The following is a 16,515-nucleotide window of genomic DNA, read 5'->3' as shown; positions in this document are numbered from 1 at the left end:
CGCCCTTTGGAGCACGGATGGGTTCAAAGCCCTCCTCATACTACTAAATATTTCACTGAACACTACCAGTTGTGTGTCTAGACTGTGTGTGTGTGTGTGTGGGTGTGTGTGTGTGTGGGTGTGGGTGTGTGTGTATGTGTGTCTGTCTCCAGGCTTGAGCAGCACCTCCTTCTTTCTGTGGTAGCATGATGGAATCGAATATCTTTTAATGTTGAATTCAATTCAGTAAAGCCCTTGTTAATTCATTTACTGTAAAATTGAGCCTTGGAGAGGCAGTGCACTCTCTGAAATTAGAGGTCAGGCGATTTGGACTTGATTTCCAACCCACTGCCAGTCAGTCAGACACTCACTTTCAATAGACAAGCCTTAGGCGAGTCCCTGTCTGTCTTTGTTTCTCGATTTCTGCACAGGGATTTATGTGGGCCTTAAGGCCCACTGAGAACCAATCCCTCTTCCAGCACAGTGCCTGGATTTTTGAGTACACTTGTAAATCAGGACTTTCATAGACCTATGATTCTTGATTAACTCTTTTACCTCTGCTAGAAATTAACACAGAAAACTCACATTTGATTGACAAGAATCAGAATCATGTCTCAAGAATTAAAAAATAACCGAATCCTTTATTACTAAAAGAATGCTCAATTCAAGTGGACACAGATCACTCAAGCTAACTTCATCATCTATGGCACTTAGAGTCAACGTTTTGAAAATACACAGCTAAAATATTCAGTTTCCGTTGTGTATTTTGAGAGAGTGGAGTGTTCTACAAATAAAAAACTACTTTTGTTGTTACGTTTGTTCCCCAGGAGACATGGGAGTTCTTTTCAGAGAGCATGGGAGACACATCAGTCCTTTGCAGTCCACTTGTCTGCCTCTGAAGGTGAAATGAGAGTGCAAAGCGCTATGGGATGTGGCCAAGTACACAGGTAGGCTCGATGGATAGCAGAGCTGCTGTCTTGATGATGTGGCCAAAGTCATCATGAGCCATGTCTAAAAGAATTTATCACATTTTGTATGAAAATGCGTTCTCTGATGGTGCGGTTGTTTATACTGAGAGTATCACTGACAATCCTGTAACCCGATAGCCCTGCCTAATTGTGCTCTATGTAAAAATTGATTGGATTGAGGTGGTAGCACTGTAAGGGGAGAAGACAGGAGAATGGACGTGTCAATTGGGAAAACGTGTCCCATCTTTTGGAGCATGGATGGGTTCATAGCCCTCCTCTTACTACTAAGTATTTGGCTGGACACTACCAGACGTGTGTCTAGCCTGTGTGTGTGGTGTTTATGTGTACATGTGTGTGTGTGTGTGTGTTTCTCTGCCTCCAGGACTCAGCAGCAAATCTTTCTTCCGGTGGTAGCATTTTATTCAGAATCTTGGATAACCCCAGCCCTACTAAAAACACAATACGAGTATGTTATAAGAAGTTTCTGTTGATGATTGGTGAGAGGGTGGTGTTGATGGTTGGTGAGAGGGTGGCTCATTTCCCATTTACTACTGAGTCCAGGTCACCATTGCCAAAGAGGTTTCTTGACTCTTCCTTTGGAGCAGAAACTCCTAAGGTAATCAATGCTTTTCAAGAGTTTCAGTCTGAAAGTCAATGTCTCCCAGGTTACAACCAAAGTTAAAATTAGAACTGGGCAAAATTTCATTAGACACAAGAGGCCAAAGAAAGTTCAGATGAAATCTAATATCTTTTAGTGTTGACTTCAATCCAGTAAAGCTCTTGTTAAGCCATTTACCTGTGAATTTGGGCCAGGGGGGAGAGTACACCCTCTGCAATTAGAGGTCCGGATATTTGGCTTTGATTTCCAGCCCTCTGCCAGTCAGCGAGCCACTGACTTTCAAGTGACAAGCCTTAGGCGAGACACTTTCTGTCACCGTTTCTCTATTTCTGCACAAAGACTTATGTGGGCCGTAATGCCCACAGAGAAACGATCCCTTTTCCAGCTGAGCACCTGGATTGTTGAGTAAATTTGTCAATCTGAACTTTCATAAACCTATGGTTTTGGACTAATTTTATTACATGTACTGGAAATTGACACAGAAAATTGACAGTTGATTGACAAGATGAGAAGCAGTTTTCCAGAATTCAAATAGAATTTAATCCTTTCTTACTAAAAGAATGCTCAACTCAAGGGGACAAAGATCACTCGTTTTGACTTCATGAGCTATGGCACGTAGAGACAACTTTTTGAAAATACACAGCTAAAACTGTCCGTGCTTTGAATGCTAGACAAGTTTTTCAGAATACAGGGCTAAAACAGTGCTCGCTTTAAGTGCTTTAGCTATCAGTGCTTTATCATTTAAATTGAGGACAATTTTAGCTGAGTATTTGGAAAACGTTGTGTGCTCATCAAAGAAAAAGCTGCTTTTGCTGTGACTTTGGGTCTGAGAAAAAATGGGAGTCATTTTCAGTCAGCAGGGACGACATCTGAGTCCTTTATAGTCCTTTTGTATTCCTCTGAGGGTGAAATGAGAGTGGTCCTTGTCATCATGAGCCATGTCTGAAAGAATTATTCAAATTTCTTAAGAGAATGGACGTGTGATTTAGCGAAAAATGTGTCTTCCTTTGGAGCATAGACGGGTTCAAAGCCCACCTCATAACACTAAGTATTTGACTGAACACTACCAATTGTGTTTGAGACCTGTGTTTGTGTGTTTTTTGTGTCACTGTGTGTGTGTGTGTGTGTGTGTGTGTGTGTGTGTTTCTTACTCCAATCCTGAGCAGCAAATCTTTCATCCTGTGGTAGCCTGTTACTCAGAACCGTGGATAAAGCCCAGCGCTCCTGAAAACACAATCCATGTATGTTTGAAGAAATTTTTCTTGATGATGAGTGAGAGGGTGGTGATTGAAACCAGCTCATGTCCCATTGACCACTGAGGACAGATTTCTAAGCTTAGAAGCAAAGTGAGAATTTGAACCAGGCACATTCTCCTTAGAGACAAGGGGCCAAAGACTGGGCCAATGGAATCATTTCAAGTCTTTTCATGTTGACTTTAATCCAGTGAAGCGCTCATTAAGCCACTGAAGTGTAACATTGGGCCTGAGGGAGGCAGTGCACCCTGTGGAATTAGAGGTCTGAAGATTTGTATTAGATTGCCAGCCCTCTGATAGTCAGTCACCAACGCACTTTCAAGTGACAAGCCTTTCTTCACAGGGATTTATGTGGGCCATAAGGCCCACGGGCAAAAGATCCCTCTTCCAACTAGTGCCTGGTTTCTTGATTTTACTTGTCAATCTGGACGTGAATACACCTATGGTTTTGGATTGACTCTATTACCTCTCCTAGAAATTAACACACAAAATTGAGAGTTGATTGACAAGACGAGAAGCAGTTTTCCAGAATTCAAATAGAACTTAATACTTTCTTACTAAAAGAAAGCTCAACTCAAGGGGACACAAATCACTCGTTTTGACTTCATGAGCTATGGGACTTAGAGACAACTTTTTGAAAATACACAGCTAAAACTGTCCGTGCTTTGAATGCTAGACAAGATTTCATAATACACAGCAAAAACTGTCCGTGATTTAAGTGCTTGTGGGGACAGTTTTAGCTGTGTATTTTGAAAAAGTTGTGTGCTCTTCAAAGAGAAAGCTACTTTTGCTGTGACTTTGGGTTCGAGGGGAAATTGGAGTCCTTTTCAGTCACCAGGGACGACACCCGAGTCCTTTGCAGTCCTCTTGTCTGCCTCTGAGGGTGAAATGAGAGTGGTCCCTGTCATCATGAGATATGTCTGAAAGAATTATTCACATTTCCTACGAGAATAGACAGGTGAAATAGCGAAAGGTGTGTCTTCCTTTGGAGCACGGAGGGGTTCAAAGCCCACCTCATACCACTAAGTATTTGGCTGAGCACTACCACTTGTGTGTGAGGCTTGTGTTTGTGTGTTTTTTGTGTCACTGTGTGTAGGGGGGTCTGTGTTTCTGTCTCCATTCCTGAGCAGCAAATCTTTCTTCCTCTGGTAGCATGTTACTCAGAACCATGGATAAAGCCCAGCATTCCTGAACACACAATCCATGTATGTTTGAAGAAATTTTTCTTGATGATGAGTGAGAGGGTGGTGATTGAAACCAGCTCATTTCCCATTGACCACTGAGGCCAGATCTCTCAGGTTAGAAGGAAAGTGAGAAATTGAACCAGGCACATTATCCTTAGAGGCAAGGGGCCAAAGACAGGTCTGATGGAATCTAATATCTTTTCCTTTTGACATCAATCCAGTCAAGCTTTCGTTAAGCCATTGAAGTGTCACACTGGGAATGGGGGTGTGGCACACCGTGTGGAATTACAGGTCCGAAGATTTGGATTTGATTTCCAGCCCTCTGCCAGTCAGTCTGCCAGGCACTTTCAAGTGACAAGACTTAGGCGAGTCCCTGTCTGTCTCTGTTTCCCGATTTATTCACAGGGATTTATGTGGGTCTTAAGGCCCACGGGCAAAAGATCCCTCTTCCAGCTCAGTGCCTGCTTTCTTGATTTTAGTTGTCAATCTGGACTTGAATACACCTATGGTTTTGGATTGACTCTATTACCTCTTCTAGAAATTAACATACAAAATTGACAGTTGATTGAAAAGATGAGAAGCAGTTTTCCAGAATTCAAATAGAACTTAATCCGTTCTTACTAAAAGAATGCTCAACTCAAGGGGACACAGATCACTCGTTTTGACTTCATGAGCTATGGCACTTAGAGACAACTTTTTGAAAATACACAGCCAAAACTGTCCGTGCTTTGAATGCTAGACAAGTTTTTCAGAATACACAGCTAAAACGGTCCCCGCTTTAAGTGCTTTAGAACTTAAAGCGGGGAACGTTTTAGGTGTGTATTTTGAAAAAGTTTTGTGCTCTTCAAAGTGAAAGCAACTTTTGCTGTGACTTTGGGTTTGAGGGGATATGGGAGTCCTTTTCAGTCAGCAGGTATGACACCTGAGTCCTTGGCAGTCCTCTTGTCTGCCTCTGAGGGTGAAATGAGAGTGGTCCCTGTCATCATGAGACATGTCTGAAAGAATTATTCACATTTCCTACGAGAATAGACGGGTGAAATAGCGAAAGCTGTGTCTTACTTTGGAGCATGGACGGGTTCAAAGCCCATCTCATACCACTAAGTATTTTGCTGAACACTACCAGTTGTGTGTGAGGCCTGTGTTTGTGTGTTTTGTGTGTCACTGTGTGTGTGTATGTGTGTGTGTGTGTGTGTGTGTGTGTGTGTGTGTGTCTGTGTTTCTGTCTCCATTCCTGAGCAGCAAATCTTTCTTCCTCTGGTAGCATGTTACTCAGAACCATGGATAAAGCCCAGCACTCCTGAAAACACAATCCATGTATGTTTGAAGAAATTTTTCTTGATGAGTGAGAGGGTGGTGATTGAAACCAGCTCATTTCCCATTGACCACTGAGGCCACATCTCTCAGGTTAGAAGCAAAGTGAGAATTGGAACCAGGCACATTCTCCTTAGACACAAGGGACCAAAGACAGGTCCGATGGAATCTAATGTCTTTTCATGTTGACATCAATCCAGTCAAGCTCTCGTTAACCCATTGAAGTGTCACATTGGGCCTGGGGGAGGAGGTGCACCCTGTGGAATTACAAGTCCGAAGATTTGGATTTGATTTCCAGCCCTCTGCCAGTCAGTCTGCCGGGCACTTTCAAGTGACAAGCCTTAGGCGAGTCCCTTTCTGTCTCTGTTTCCCGATTTCTTCACGGATTTATATGGGCCTTAAGGCCCACTGGGAAAAGATCCCTCTTTCAGCTCAGTGCCTGCTTTCTTGATTTTACTTGTCAAGCTGGACTTGAATACACCTATGGTTTTGGATTGACTCTATTACCCCTCCTAGAAATTAACACACAAAATTGACAGTTGATTGACAAGATGAGAAGCAGTTTTCCAGAATTCAAATAGAATTTAATCCTTTCTTACTAAAAGAATGCTCAACTCAAGGGGACACAGATCACTCGTTTTGACTTCATGAGCTATGGCACGTATAGACAACTTTTTGAAAATACACTGCTAAAACTGTCCGTGCTTTGAATGCTAGACAAGTTTTTCAGAATACACAGCTAAAGCGGGGACCGTTTTACCTGTGTATTTTGAAAAAATTGTGTGCTCGTCAAAGAGAAAGCTACTTTTGCTGTGACTTTGGGCTCGAGGGGAAATGGGAGTCCTTTTCAGTCAGCGGGGACGCCACCTGAGTCGTTTGCAGTCCTCTTGTCTGCCTCTTAGGGTGAAATGAGTGTGGTCCCTGTCATCATGAGCCATGTCTGAAAGAATTATTCCATTTCCTAAGAGAATAGATGGGTGAAATAGCGAAAGGTGTGTCTTCCTTTGGAGCATGGATGGGTTCAAAGCCCACCTCATACCACTAAGTATTTGGCTGAACACTAGCAGTTGTGTGTGAGGCCTGTGTTTGTGTGTTTTTTGTGTCACTCTGTGTGTGTGTGTGTGTGTGTGTGTGTGTGTGTGTGTTTCTGTCTCCATTCCTGAGCAGTGAATCTTTCTTCCTCTGGTAGCATGTTACTCAGAACCGTGGATAAAGCCCAGCGCTCCTGAAAACACAATCCATGTATGTTTGAAAAATTTTTCTTGATGATGAATGAGAGGGTGATGATTGAAACCAGCTCATTTCCCATTGACCACTGAGGCCAGATCTCTCAGGTTAGAAGGAAAGTGAGAATTTGAACCAGGCACATTCTCCTTAGATACAAGGGGCCAAAGACAGGTCCGATGGAATCTAATGTCTTTTCATGTTGATATCAATCCAGTCAAGCTCTCGTTAAGCCATTGAAGTGTCACATTGGGCCTTGGGGAGGCGGTGCACCCTGTGGAATTACAGGACCGAAGATTTGGATTTGATTTTCAGCCCTCTGCCAGTCAGTCTGCCAGGCACTTTCAAGTGACAAGACTTAGGCGAGTCCCTTTCTGTCTCTGTTTCCCGATTTATTCACAGGGATTTATGTGGGCCTTAAGGCCCACTGGGAAAAGATCCCTCTTCCAGCTCAGTGCCTGCTTTCTTGATTTTACTTGTCAATCTGGACTTGAATACACCTATGGTTTTGGATTGACTCTATTACCCCTCCTAGAAATTAACACACGAAATTGACAGTTGATTGACAAGATGAGAAGCAGATTTACAGAATTCCAATAGAACTTAATCCTTTCTTACTAAAAGAATGCTCAACTCAAGGTAACACAGATCTCTCGTTTTGACTTCATGAGCTATGGCATGTAGAGACAACTTTTTGAAAATACACAGTTAAAACTGTCCGTGCTTTGAATGCTAGAGAAGTTTTTCAGAATACACAGCTAAAACGGTCCCCGCTTTATATGCTGAAGTACTTAAAGCAGGGACCGTTTTAGGTGTGTATTTAGAAAAAGTTGTGTGCTCTTCAAAGTGAAAGCTACTTTTGATGTTACTTTGGGTTCGAGGGGAAATGGGAGTCCTTTTCAGTCAGCAGGGATGACATCTGAGTCCTTTGCAGTCCTCTTGTCTGCCTCTGATGGTGAAATAAGAGTGGTCCCTGTCATCATGAGCCATGTCTGAAAGAATTATTCACATTTCCTGTGAGAATAGACGAGTGAAATAGCGAAAGATGTGTATTCCTTTGGAGAATGGACGGGTTCAAAGCCCACATCATACCACTAAGTATTTGGCTGAACACTACCAGTTGTGTGTGAGGCCTGTGTTTGTGTGGTTTTGTGTCACTGTGTGTGTGTGTGTGTGTGTGTGTGTGTATGTGTGTGTGTGTGTCTGTGTTTCTGTCTCCATTCCTGAGCAGCAAATCTTTCTTCCTCTGGTAGCATCATGCTCAGAACCGTGGATAAAGCCCAGCACTCCTGAAAACAGAATCCATGAGGCCACATCTCTCAGGTTAGAAGCAAAGTGAGAATTTGAACCAGGCACATTCTCCTTAGAGACAAAGGGCCTAAGACAGGTCTGATGGAATCTAATGTCTTTTCATGTTGACATCAATCCAGTCAAGCTCTCGTTAAGCCATTGAAGTGTCACATTGGGCTCTGGGGAGGCGGTATGCCAGTGGAATTACAGGTCCGAAGATTTGGATTTGATTTCCAGCCTTCTGCCAGTCAGTCTGCCAGGCACTTTCAAGTGACAAGCCTTAGGCGAGTCCCTTTCTGTCTCTGTTTCCCGATTTGTTCACAGGGATTTATGTGGACCTTCAGGCCCACTGGGAAAAGATCCCTCTCTCAGCTCAGTGCCTGCTTTCTTGATTTTACTTGTCCATCTGGACTTGAATACACCTATGGTTTTGGATTGACTCTATTACCTCTCCTGGAAATTAAGACACAAAATTGACAGTTGATTGACAAGATGAGAAGCAGTTTTCCAGAATTGAAAGAGAACTTAAACCTTTCTTGCTAAAAGAATGCTCAACTCAAGGGGACACAGATCACTCATTTTGACTTCATGAGCTATGGCACGTAGAGACAACTTTTTGAAAATACACAACTAACACGGTCCGTGCTTTGAATGCTAGACAAGTTTTTCAGAATACACAGCTAAAGCGGGGACTGTTTTAGCTGTGCATTTTGAAAAAGTTGTGTGCTCTTCAAAGTGAAAGCTACTTTTGCTGTGACTTTGGGTTCGAGGGGAAATTGGAGTCCTTTTCAGTCAGCAGCGACAACACCTCAGTCCTTTGCAGTCCTCTTGTCTGCCTCTGAGTGTGAAAAGAGAGGGGTCCCTGTCATCATGAGCCATGTCTGAAAGAATTATACACATTTCCTATGAGAATAGATGGGTGAAATAGCGAAAGGTGTGTCTTCCTTTGGAGCATGGACGGGTTCAAAGCCCACCTCATACCACTAAGTATTTGGCTGAACACTACCAGTTGTGTGTGAGGCCTGTGTTTGTGTTTTTTGTGTCACTGTGTGTGTGTGTGTGTGTGTGTGTCTGTGTGTGTGTGTGTGTGTGTTTCTGTCTCCATTCCTGAGCAGCAAATCTTTCTTCCTCTGGTAGCATGTTACTCAGAACCATGGATGAAGACCAGCACTCCTGAAAACACAATCCATGTATGTGTGAAGAAATTTTTCTTGATGAGTAAGAGGGTGGTGATTGAAACCAGCTCATTTCCCATTTACCACTGAGGCCAGATCTCTCAGGTTAGAAGCAAAGTGAGAATTTGAACCAGGCACTTTCTCCTTAGAGACAAGGTCCCAAAGACAGGTCCGATGGAATCTAATGTCTTTTCATGTTGACATCAATCCAGTCAAGCTCTCTTTAAGCCATTAAAGTGTCACATTGGTTCTGAGGGAGGCAGTGCACCCTGTGGAATTACAGGTCCGAAGATTTGGATTTGATTTCCAGCCCTCTGCCAGTCAGTCTGCCAGGCACTTTCAAGTGACAAGCCTAGGCAAGTCCCTTTCTGTCTCTGTTTCCCGATTTCTTCACAGGGATTTATGTGGGCCTTAAGGCCCACTGGGAAAAGATCCCTCTTCCAGCTCATTGCCTGTTTTCTTGATTTTACCTGTCGATCTGGACTTGAATACACCTATGGTTTTGGATTGACTCTATTACCTCTCCTAGAAATTAACACACAAAATTGACAGTTGATGGACAAGATGAGAAGTAGTTTTCCAGAATTCAAATAGAACTTAATCCTTTCTTACTAAAAGAATGCTCAACTCAAGGGAACACAGATCACTCGTTTTGACTACATGAGCTATGGCACATAGAGACAGCTTTTTGAAAATACACAGCTAAAACGGTCCGTGCTTTGAATGCTAGACAAGTTTTTCAGAATACACAGCTAAAACTGTCCCCGCTTGAAGTGTTAAAGCCCGTAAAGTGGGGACAGTTTTCGCTGTGTATTTTGAAAATGTCGTGTGTTCTTCAAATAAAAAGCTACTTTTGCTGTGACTTTGGGTTCGAGGGGAAATGGGAGTCCTTTTCAGTCAGCAGGGACGACACCTGAGTCCTTTGCAGTACTCTTGTCTGCCTCTGAGGGTTAAATGTGAGTGGTCCCTGCCATCATGAGCCATGTCCGAAAGAATTATCCACTTTTCCTGCGAAAATAAATGAGTGAAATAGCGAAATGTGTGTCTTCCTTCGGAGCATGGACGGGTTCAAAGCCCACTTCATACCACTAAGTATTTGGCTGAATGCCACCAGTTGTGTGTGAGGCCTGTGTTTGTGTGTTTTTTGTGTCACTGTATGTGTGTGTGTGTGTGTCTCTGTTTCTGTCTCCATTCCTGAGAAGCAAATCTTTCTTCCTCTGGTTGCATGTTACTCAGAACCATGGATGAAGCCCAGCACTCCTGACAACACAATCCCTGTATGTTTGAAGAAATTTTTCTTGATGATGAGTGAGAGGGTGGTGATTGAAACCAGCTCATTTCCCATTGACCACTGAGGCCAGATCTCTCAGGTTAGAAGCAAAGTGAGAATTTGAACGAGGCACATTCTCCTTAGAGACAAGGGGCCAAAGACAGGTCTGATGGAATCTAATGTCTTTTCATGTTGACATCCATCCCGTCATGCCCTCTTTAAGCCATTGAAGTGTCACACTGGGTCTGGGGGACGCGGTGCATCCTGTGGAATTACAGGTCCGAAGATTTGGATTTGATTTTTAGCCCTCTGCCCGTCAGTCTGCCAGTCACTTTCAAGTGACAACTTTTAGGCGAGTCCCTTTCTATCTCTGTTTCCCGATTTCTTCACAGGTATTTATGTGGGCCTTAAGGTCCACTGGGAAAAGATCCCTCATCCAGCTCAGTGCCTGCTTTCTTGATTTTACTTGTAAATCTGAACTTGAATGCACCTATGGTTTTAGATTGACTCTATTGCCTCTCCTGGAAATTAACACACAAAATTGACAGTTGATTGACAAGATGAGAAGCAGTTTTCCAGAATTCAAATAGAACTTAATCCTTTCTTACCAAAAGAGTGCTCATCTCAAGGGGACACAGATCACTCGTTTTGACTTCGTGAGCTATGGCACATAGAGACAAGTTTTGAAAATACACAGCTAAAACTGTCCGTGCTTTTAATGCTAGACAAGTTTTTCAGAATACACAGCTAAAATGGTCCCCGCATTAAGTGCTAAAGTTCTTATAGCGTGGACCGTTTTATCTGTGTATTTTGAATATGTTGTGCACTCTTCAAAGAGAAAGACACTTTTGCTGTGACTTTGGGTTCGATGGGAAACGGGAGTCCTTTTCAGTCAGCAGGGACGACACCTGAGTCCTTTGCAGTCCTCTTGTCTGCCTCTGAGTGTGAAATGAGAGTGGTCCCTGTCATCATGAGCCATGTCTGAAAGAATTATTCACAATTCTTACGTGAATGGACGTGTGAATTAGCGAAAGGCGTGTCTTCCTTTGGAGCATGGACGGGTTCAAAGCCCACCTCATACCACTAAGTATTTGGCTGAACACTACCAGTTGTGTGTGAGGCCTGTGTTTGTGTTTTTTGTGTCACTGTATGTGTGTGTGTGTTTCTGTCTCCATTCCTGAGCAGCAAATCTTTCTTCCTGTGGTAACATGTTACTCAGAACCGTGGATAAAGCCCAGCACTCCTCAAAACACAATCCATGTATATTTGAAGACATTTTTCTTGATGATGAGTGAGAGCGTGGTTGAAACCAGCTCATTTCCCATTGACCACTGAGGCCAGATCTCTCAGGTTAGAAGCAAAGTGAGAATTTGCACCAGGCACATTCTCCTTAGAGACAACGGGCCAAAGCCTGGGCTGATGAAATGTAATGTCTTTTCATGTTGACTTCAATCCAGTCAAGCTCTCGTTAAGCCATTGAAGTGTCACATTGGGCCTGGGGGAGGCGATGCACCATGTGGAATTACAGGTCCAATGATTTGGATTTGATTTCCAGCCCTCTGCCACTCAGTCATCCACGCACTTTGAAGTGACAAGTCTTAGGCGAGTCCCTTTCTGTCTCTGTTTCTCGATTTCTTCACAGGGATTTATGTGGGCCTTAAGGCCCACCGGTAAATGATCCCTCTTCCAGCTCAGTGCCTGGTTTCTTGATTTTACTTGTCAATCTGGACTTGAATACCCCTATGGTTTTGGATTTATCCTTTTACATTTCCTAGAAGTTAACACTCAAAATTGACAGTTGATTGACAAGATGAGATACAGTTTTCCAGAATTCAAATAGAACTTAATCCTTTCTCACTAAAAGAATGCTCAACTCAAGGCGACACACATCACTCGTTTTGACTTTATGAGCTATGGTAATTTGAGACAACTTTTTGAAAATACACAGCTAAAACTGTGCGTGCTTTGAATGCTAGACAAGTTTTTCAGAATACACAGCTAAAACGGTCCCCGCTTTAAGTGCTTAAGGCGGAGACCATTTGAGCTGTGTATTTTAAAAAAGTTGTGTGCTCTTCAAAGAAAAAGCTACTTTTGCTGTGACTTTGAGTCCAAGGGGAAATGGTTGTCCTTTTCAGTCAACAGGGATGACACCTGATTCCTTTGCAGTCCTTTGCAGTCCTTTTGTCTGCCTCTGAGGGTGAAATGAGAGTGGTCCCTGTCATCATGAGCCATGTTTGAAAGAATTTTTCACATTTCCTATGAGAATGGACGTGTGAATTAGCAAAAGGTGTGTCTTCCTTTGGAGCATGGATGGGTTCAAAGCCCACCTCATACCACTAAGTCTTTGTCTGAACACTAACAGTTGTCTGTGAGGCCTGTGTTTGTGTGTTTTCTGTCACCGTGTGTGTGTGTCTCTGTGTTTCTGTCTGAATTCCTGAGCAGAAAATCTTTCTTCCTGTGGTAGCATGTTACTCAAAATCGTGGATAAAGCCAAGTACTCCTGAAAACACAATCCATGTATGTTTGAAGAAATTTTTCTCTATGGTGAGTGAGAGGGTGGTGATTTAAACCAGCCCATTTCCCATTGACCACTGAGGCCAGATCTCTCAGGTTAGAAGCAAAGTGAGAATTTGAACCAGGCACATTCTCCTTAGATACAAAAGGCCAAAGACTGGACCGATGGAATCTAATGTTTTTTCATGTTGACTTTATTCCAGTCAAGCTCTCCTTTAGCCATTGCAGTGTAACATTGGGCCTGGGGGAGGTAGTGCACCCTGTGGAATTACAGGTCCGAAGATTTGGATTTGATTTCCAGCCCTCTGCCAGTCAGTCAGCCATGCACTTTCAAGTGACAAGCCTTAGGCAAGTCCCTTTCTGTCTCTGTTTCCCAATTTCTTCACAGGGATTTATGTGGGTCTTAAGGCCCATTGGAAAAAGATCCCTCTTCCAGGTCAGTGCCTGGTTTCTTGATTTTACTTGTCAATCTGGACTTGAATACACCTATGGTTTTGGATTGACTCTATTTATTTATTTTTATTTTTTTTTTATTTGATTTTCAGTTTTGGGTTACATGTGAGGAACATGCAAGATTGTTGCATAGGTACACACTAGCCAGTGTGGTTTTCTGCCTTCCGTCCCCTCGCCTGTATCTGTCATTTCTCCCCATTCTATCTTCCCACCTCCCCTCCCCGTCCCTCCCCAATTTCCCCCCTACCGACCCCAGTGTGTAGTGCTCCCCTCCCTGTGTCCATGTGTTCTCATTGTTCAACACCTGCCTATGAGTGAGAATATGTGGTGTTTGATTTTCGGCTCTTGTGCCAGTTTGCTGAGAATGATGGTTTCCAGGTTCATCCATGTCCCTACAAAGGGCGTGAACTCATCTTTTTTTATGGCTGCGTAATATTCCATTGTGTATATGTCCGACATTTTCCCTATCCAGTCTATCATCGTTGGGCATTTGCTATTGTAAACAGTGCTGTAATGAACATTCGTGTGCACGTGTCCTTATAGTAGAATGATTTATAATCCTTTGGATATTTACCCAGTAATGGGATTGCTGAGTCAAATGGGATTTCTTTCTTTGAATCCTTGAGGAATCGCCACACTGTCTTCCACAATGGTTGAATTAATTTACGTTGCCACCAACAGTGTAAAAGTGTTCCTATTTCTCCACATCCTCTCCAGCACCTGTTTTTTCCAGATTTTTTAATGATCGCCATTCTAACTGGTGTGAGATGGTATCTCAATGTGGTTTTGATTTGCATTTCTCTAATGACCAGTGATGATGAGCATTTTTTCATATGTTTGTTGGCCTCCTGTATGTCTTCTTTTGTAAAGTATCTGTTCATATCCTTCACTCATTTTTGAATGGGCTTGTTTGTTTTTTTTCTTGTAGATCTGTTTTAGTTCTTTGTAAATTCTGGATATCAGCCCCTTGTCAGATGGGTAGACCGCAAAAATTTTTTCCCATTCTGTTGGTTGCCAGTTCACTCTACTGACGGTTTCTTTTGCTGTGCAGAAGCTGTGGAGTTTGATTAGGTCCCATTTGTCTATTTTAACTTTTATTGTCATTGCTTTTGGCGTTTTGGTCATGAAGTCCTTGCCTACACCTATGTCCTGAATGGTTTTGCCTAGATTTTCTTCTAGGGTTTTTATGGTGTTAGGTCTGATGTTTAAGTCTTTAATCCATCTGGAGTTAATTTTGGTGTAAGGTGTCAGGAAGGGGTCCTGTTTCTGCTTTCTGCACATGCTAGCCAGTTTTTGCAACACCATTTATTAAACAGGGAGTCCTTTCCCCTTTGCTTGTTTTTGTCAGGTTTGTCAAAGATCAGATGGTTGTGGGTATGTTGTATTTCCTCTGAGGCCTCCGTTCTGTTCCTTTGGTCTATATCTCTGTTTTGGTACCAGTACCATGCTGTTTTGATTACTGTAGCCTTGTAGTATAGTTTGAAGTCCGGTAGTGTGATGCCTCCTGCTTTGTTCTTTTTGCTTAGAATTGACTTGGCTATGCGGGCTCTCTTTTGGTTCCATATGAAGTTTAAGGTGTTTTTTTCCAGTTCTGTGAAGAAGGTCATTGGTAGTTTGATGGGAATAGCATTGAATCTGTAAATTACTTTGGGCAGTATGGCCATTTTCAGGATGTTGATTCTTCCTAACCATGAACATAGAATATTTCTCCATCTGTTTCTGTCCTCTCTTATTTCATTGATCAATGGCTTGTAGTTCTCCTTGAAGAGGTCCTTTGTGTTCCTTGTTAGTTGTATTCCTTGGTATTTTATTCTCTTTGTAGCAATTGTGAATGGCAGTTCGTTCTTGATTTGGCTCTCTTTAAGTCTGTTACTGATGTATAGGAATTCTTGTGATTTTTGCACGTTGATTTTGTATCCTGAGACTTTGTTGAAGTTGTTTATCAGTTTCAGGAGATTTTGGGCTGAGATGATGGGGTCTTGTAGATATACAATCATGTCATCTGCAAATAGAGACAATTTGATTTACTCCTTTCCAATTTGAATACCCTTTATTTCATTTTCTTGCCTGATTGCTCTGGCTAGAACTTCCAGTACTATATTGAATAGGAGTGGTGAGAGAGGGCATCCTTGTCTAGTGCCAGATTTCAAAGGGAATGCTTCCAGTTTTTGCCCATTCAGTATTATATTGGCTGTTGGTTTGTCGTAAATAGCTTTTATTGTTTTGAGATACGTTCCATCAATACTTAGTTTATTGAAGGTTTTTAGCATAAAGCGCTGTTGAATTTTGTCAAAGGCCTTCTCTGCATCAATTGAGATAATCATGTGGTTTTTGTCTTTGGTTCTGTTTACGTGGTGAATTAAGTTTATGGACTTGTGTATGTTGAACCAGCCTTGCATCCCCGGGATGAATCCTACTTGATCATGGTGGATGAGCTTTTTTTTTTTTTTTTTTTTTTTTTTTTTTTTTTTTTACGAATGAGGCAATTTATTAACCCAGCATGATTTGTTCTAATGCTTCTTGTTGGCAGCTGCCACCTGTCCGGCGATTCTGTCCAGATCTCTCTGTCCCTGAGGTGTCAGTTTGCGGCCCCCATCTTGGTCCTTTTCCACCATTTTCAGCCCCTCCAGGGCTTGGAGGACCCGGCGGGCCACGCTCTTGGAGCCTCGGCTGAAGTGGCTGGGCATGACGCCATTTCTCTGACGTCCCCCATAGATCTTGGTCATGGAGCCAACCCCAGCGCCACCCCGGAGGTATAGGTGCCGCGCTGTGGAAGCAGCTTGCGTGTAGAACCAGTTCTCATCGTAGGGAGCAAGCTCTTTGTGCTTGGCCAGCTTGACGGTGTCCACCCATTCAGGGACTTTCAGCTTCCCAGACTTTTTGAGAAAGGCTGCCAGAGCTCTGATGAACTCCTGCTGGTTCACGTCTTTTACAGTAACTCCAGGCATCGTGCGGCCTCCGCGCTGCCAGCCAGGGGAAAGGGCGGGTGAGCTTTTTGATATGCTGTTGCAATCGGTTTGCCAGTATTTTATTGAAGATTTTTGCATCTATGTTCATCATGGATATTGGCCTGAAATTTTCTTTTCTTGTTGAGTCTCTGCCGCGTTTTGGTATCAGGATGATGTTTGTCTCATAAAATGATTTGGGAAGGATTCCCTCTTTTTGGATTGTCTGGAATAGTTTCAGAAGGAATGGTATCAGCTCCTCTTTGTATGTCTGGTAGAATTCGGCTGTGAACCCATCTGGACCTGGGCTTTTTTTGGGTGGTAGGCTCT

At 42.9% G+C, this 16,515-nt stretch overlaps 1 pseudogene; it reads right to left on the bottom strand.

The window, feature by feature from the left end:
• Positions 1-15,681: 15,681 nt before the first annotated feature.
• LOC120363159 (small ribosomal subunit protein eS19 pseudogene) lies at positions 15,682-16,217 on the bottom strand (annotated as a pseudogene).
• Between the last annotated feature and the right edge of the window lie 298 nt (positions 16,218-16,515).

Source organism: Saimiri boliviensis, chromosome 2 (genome assembly GCF_048565385.1).
Source record: "Saimiri boliviensis isolate mSaiBol1 chromosome 2, mSaiBol1.pri, whole genome shotgun sequence".
NCBI lineage: Eukaryota > Metazoa > Chordata > Mammalia > Primates > Cebidae > Saimiri > Saimiri boliviensis.
This window is presented reverse-complemented; position numbering and strand designations above follow the sequence as displayed.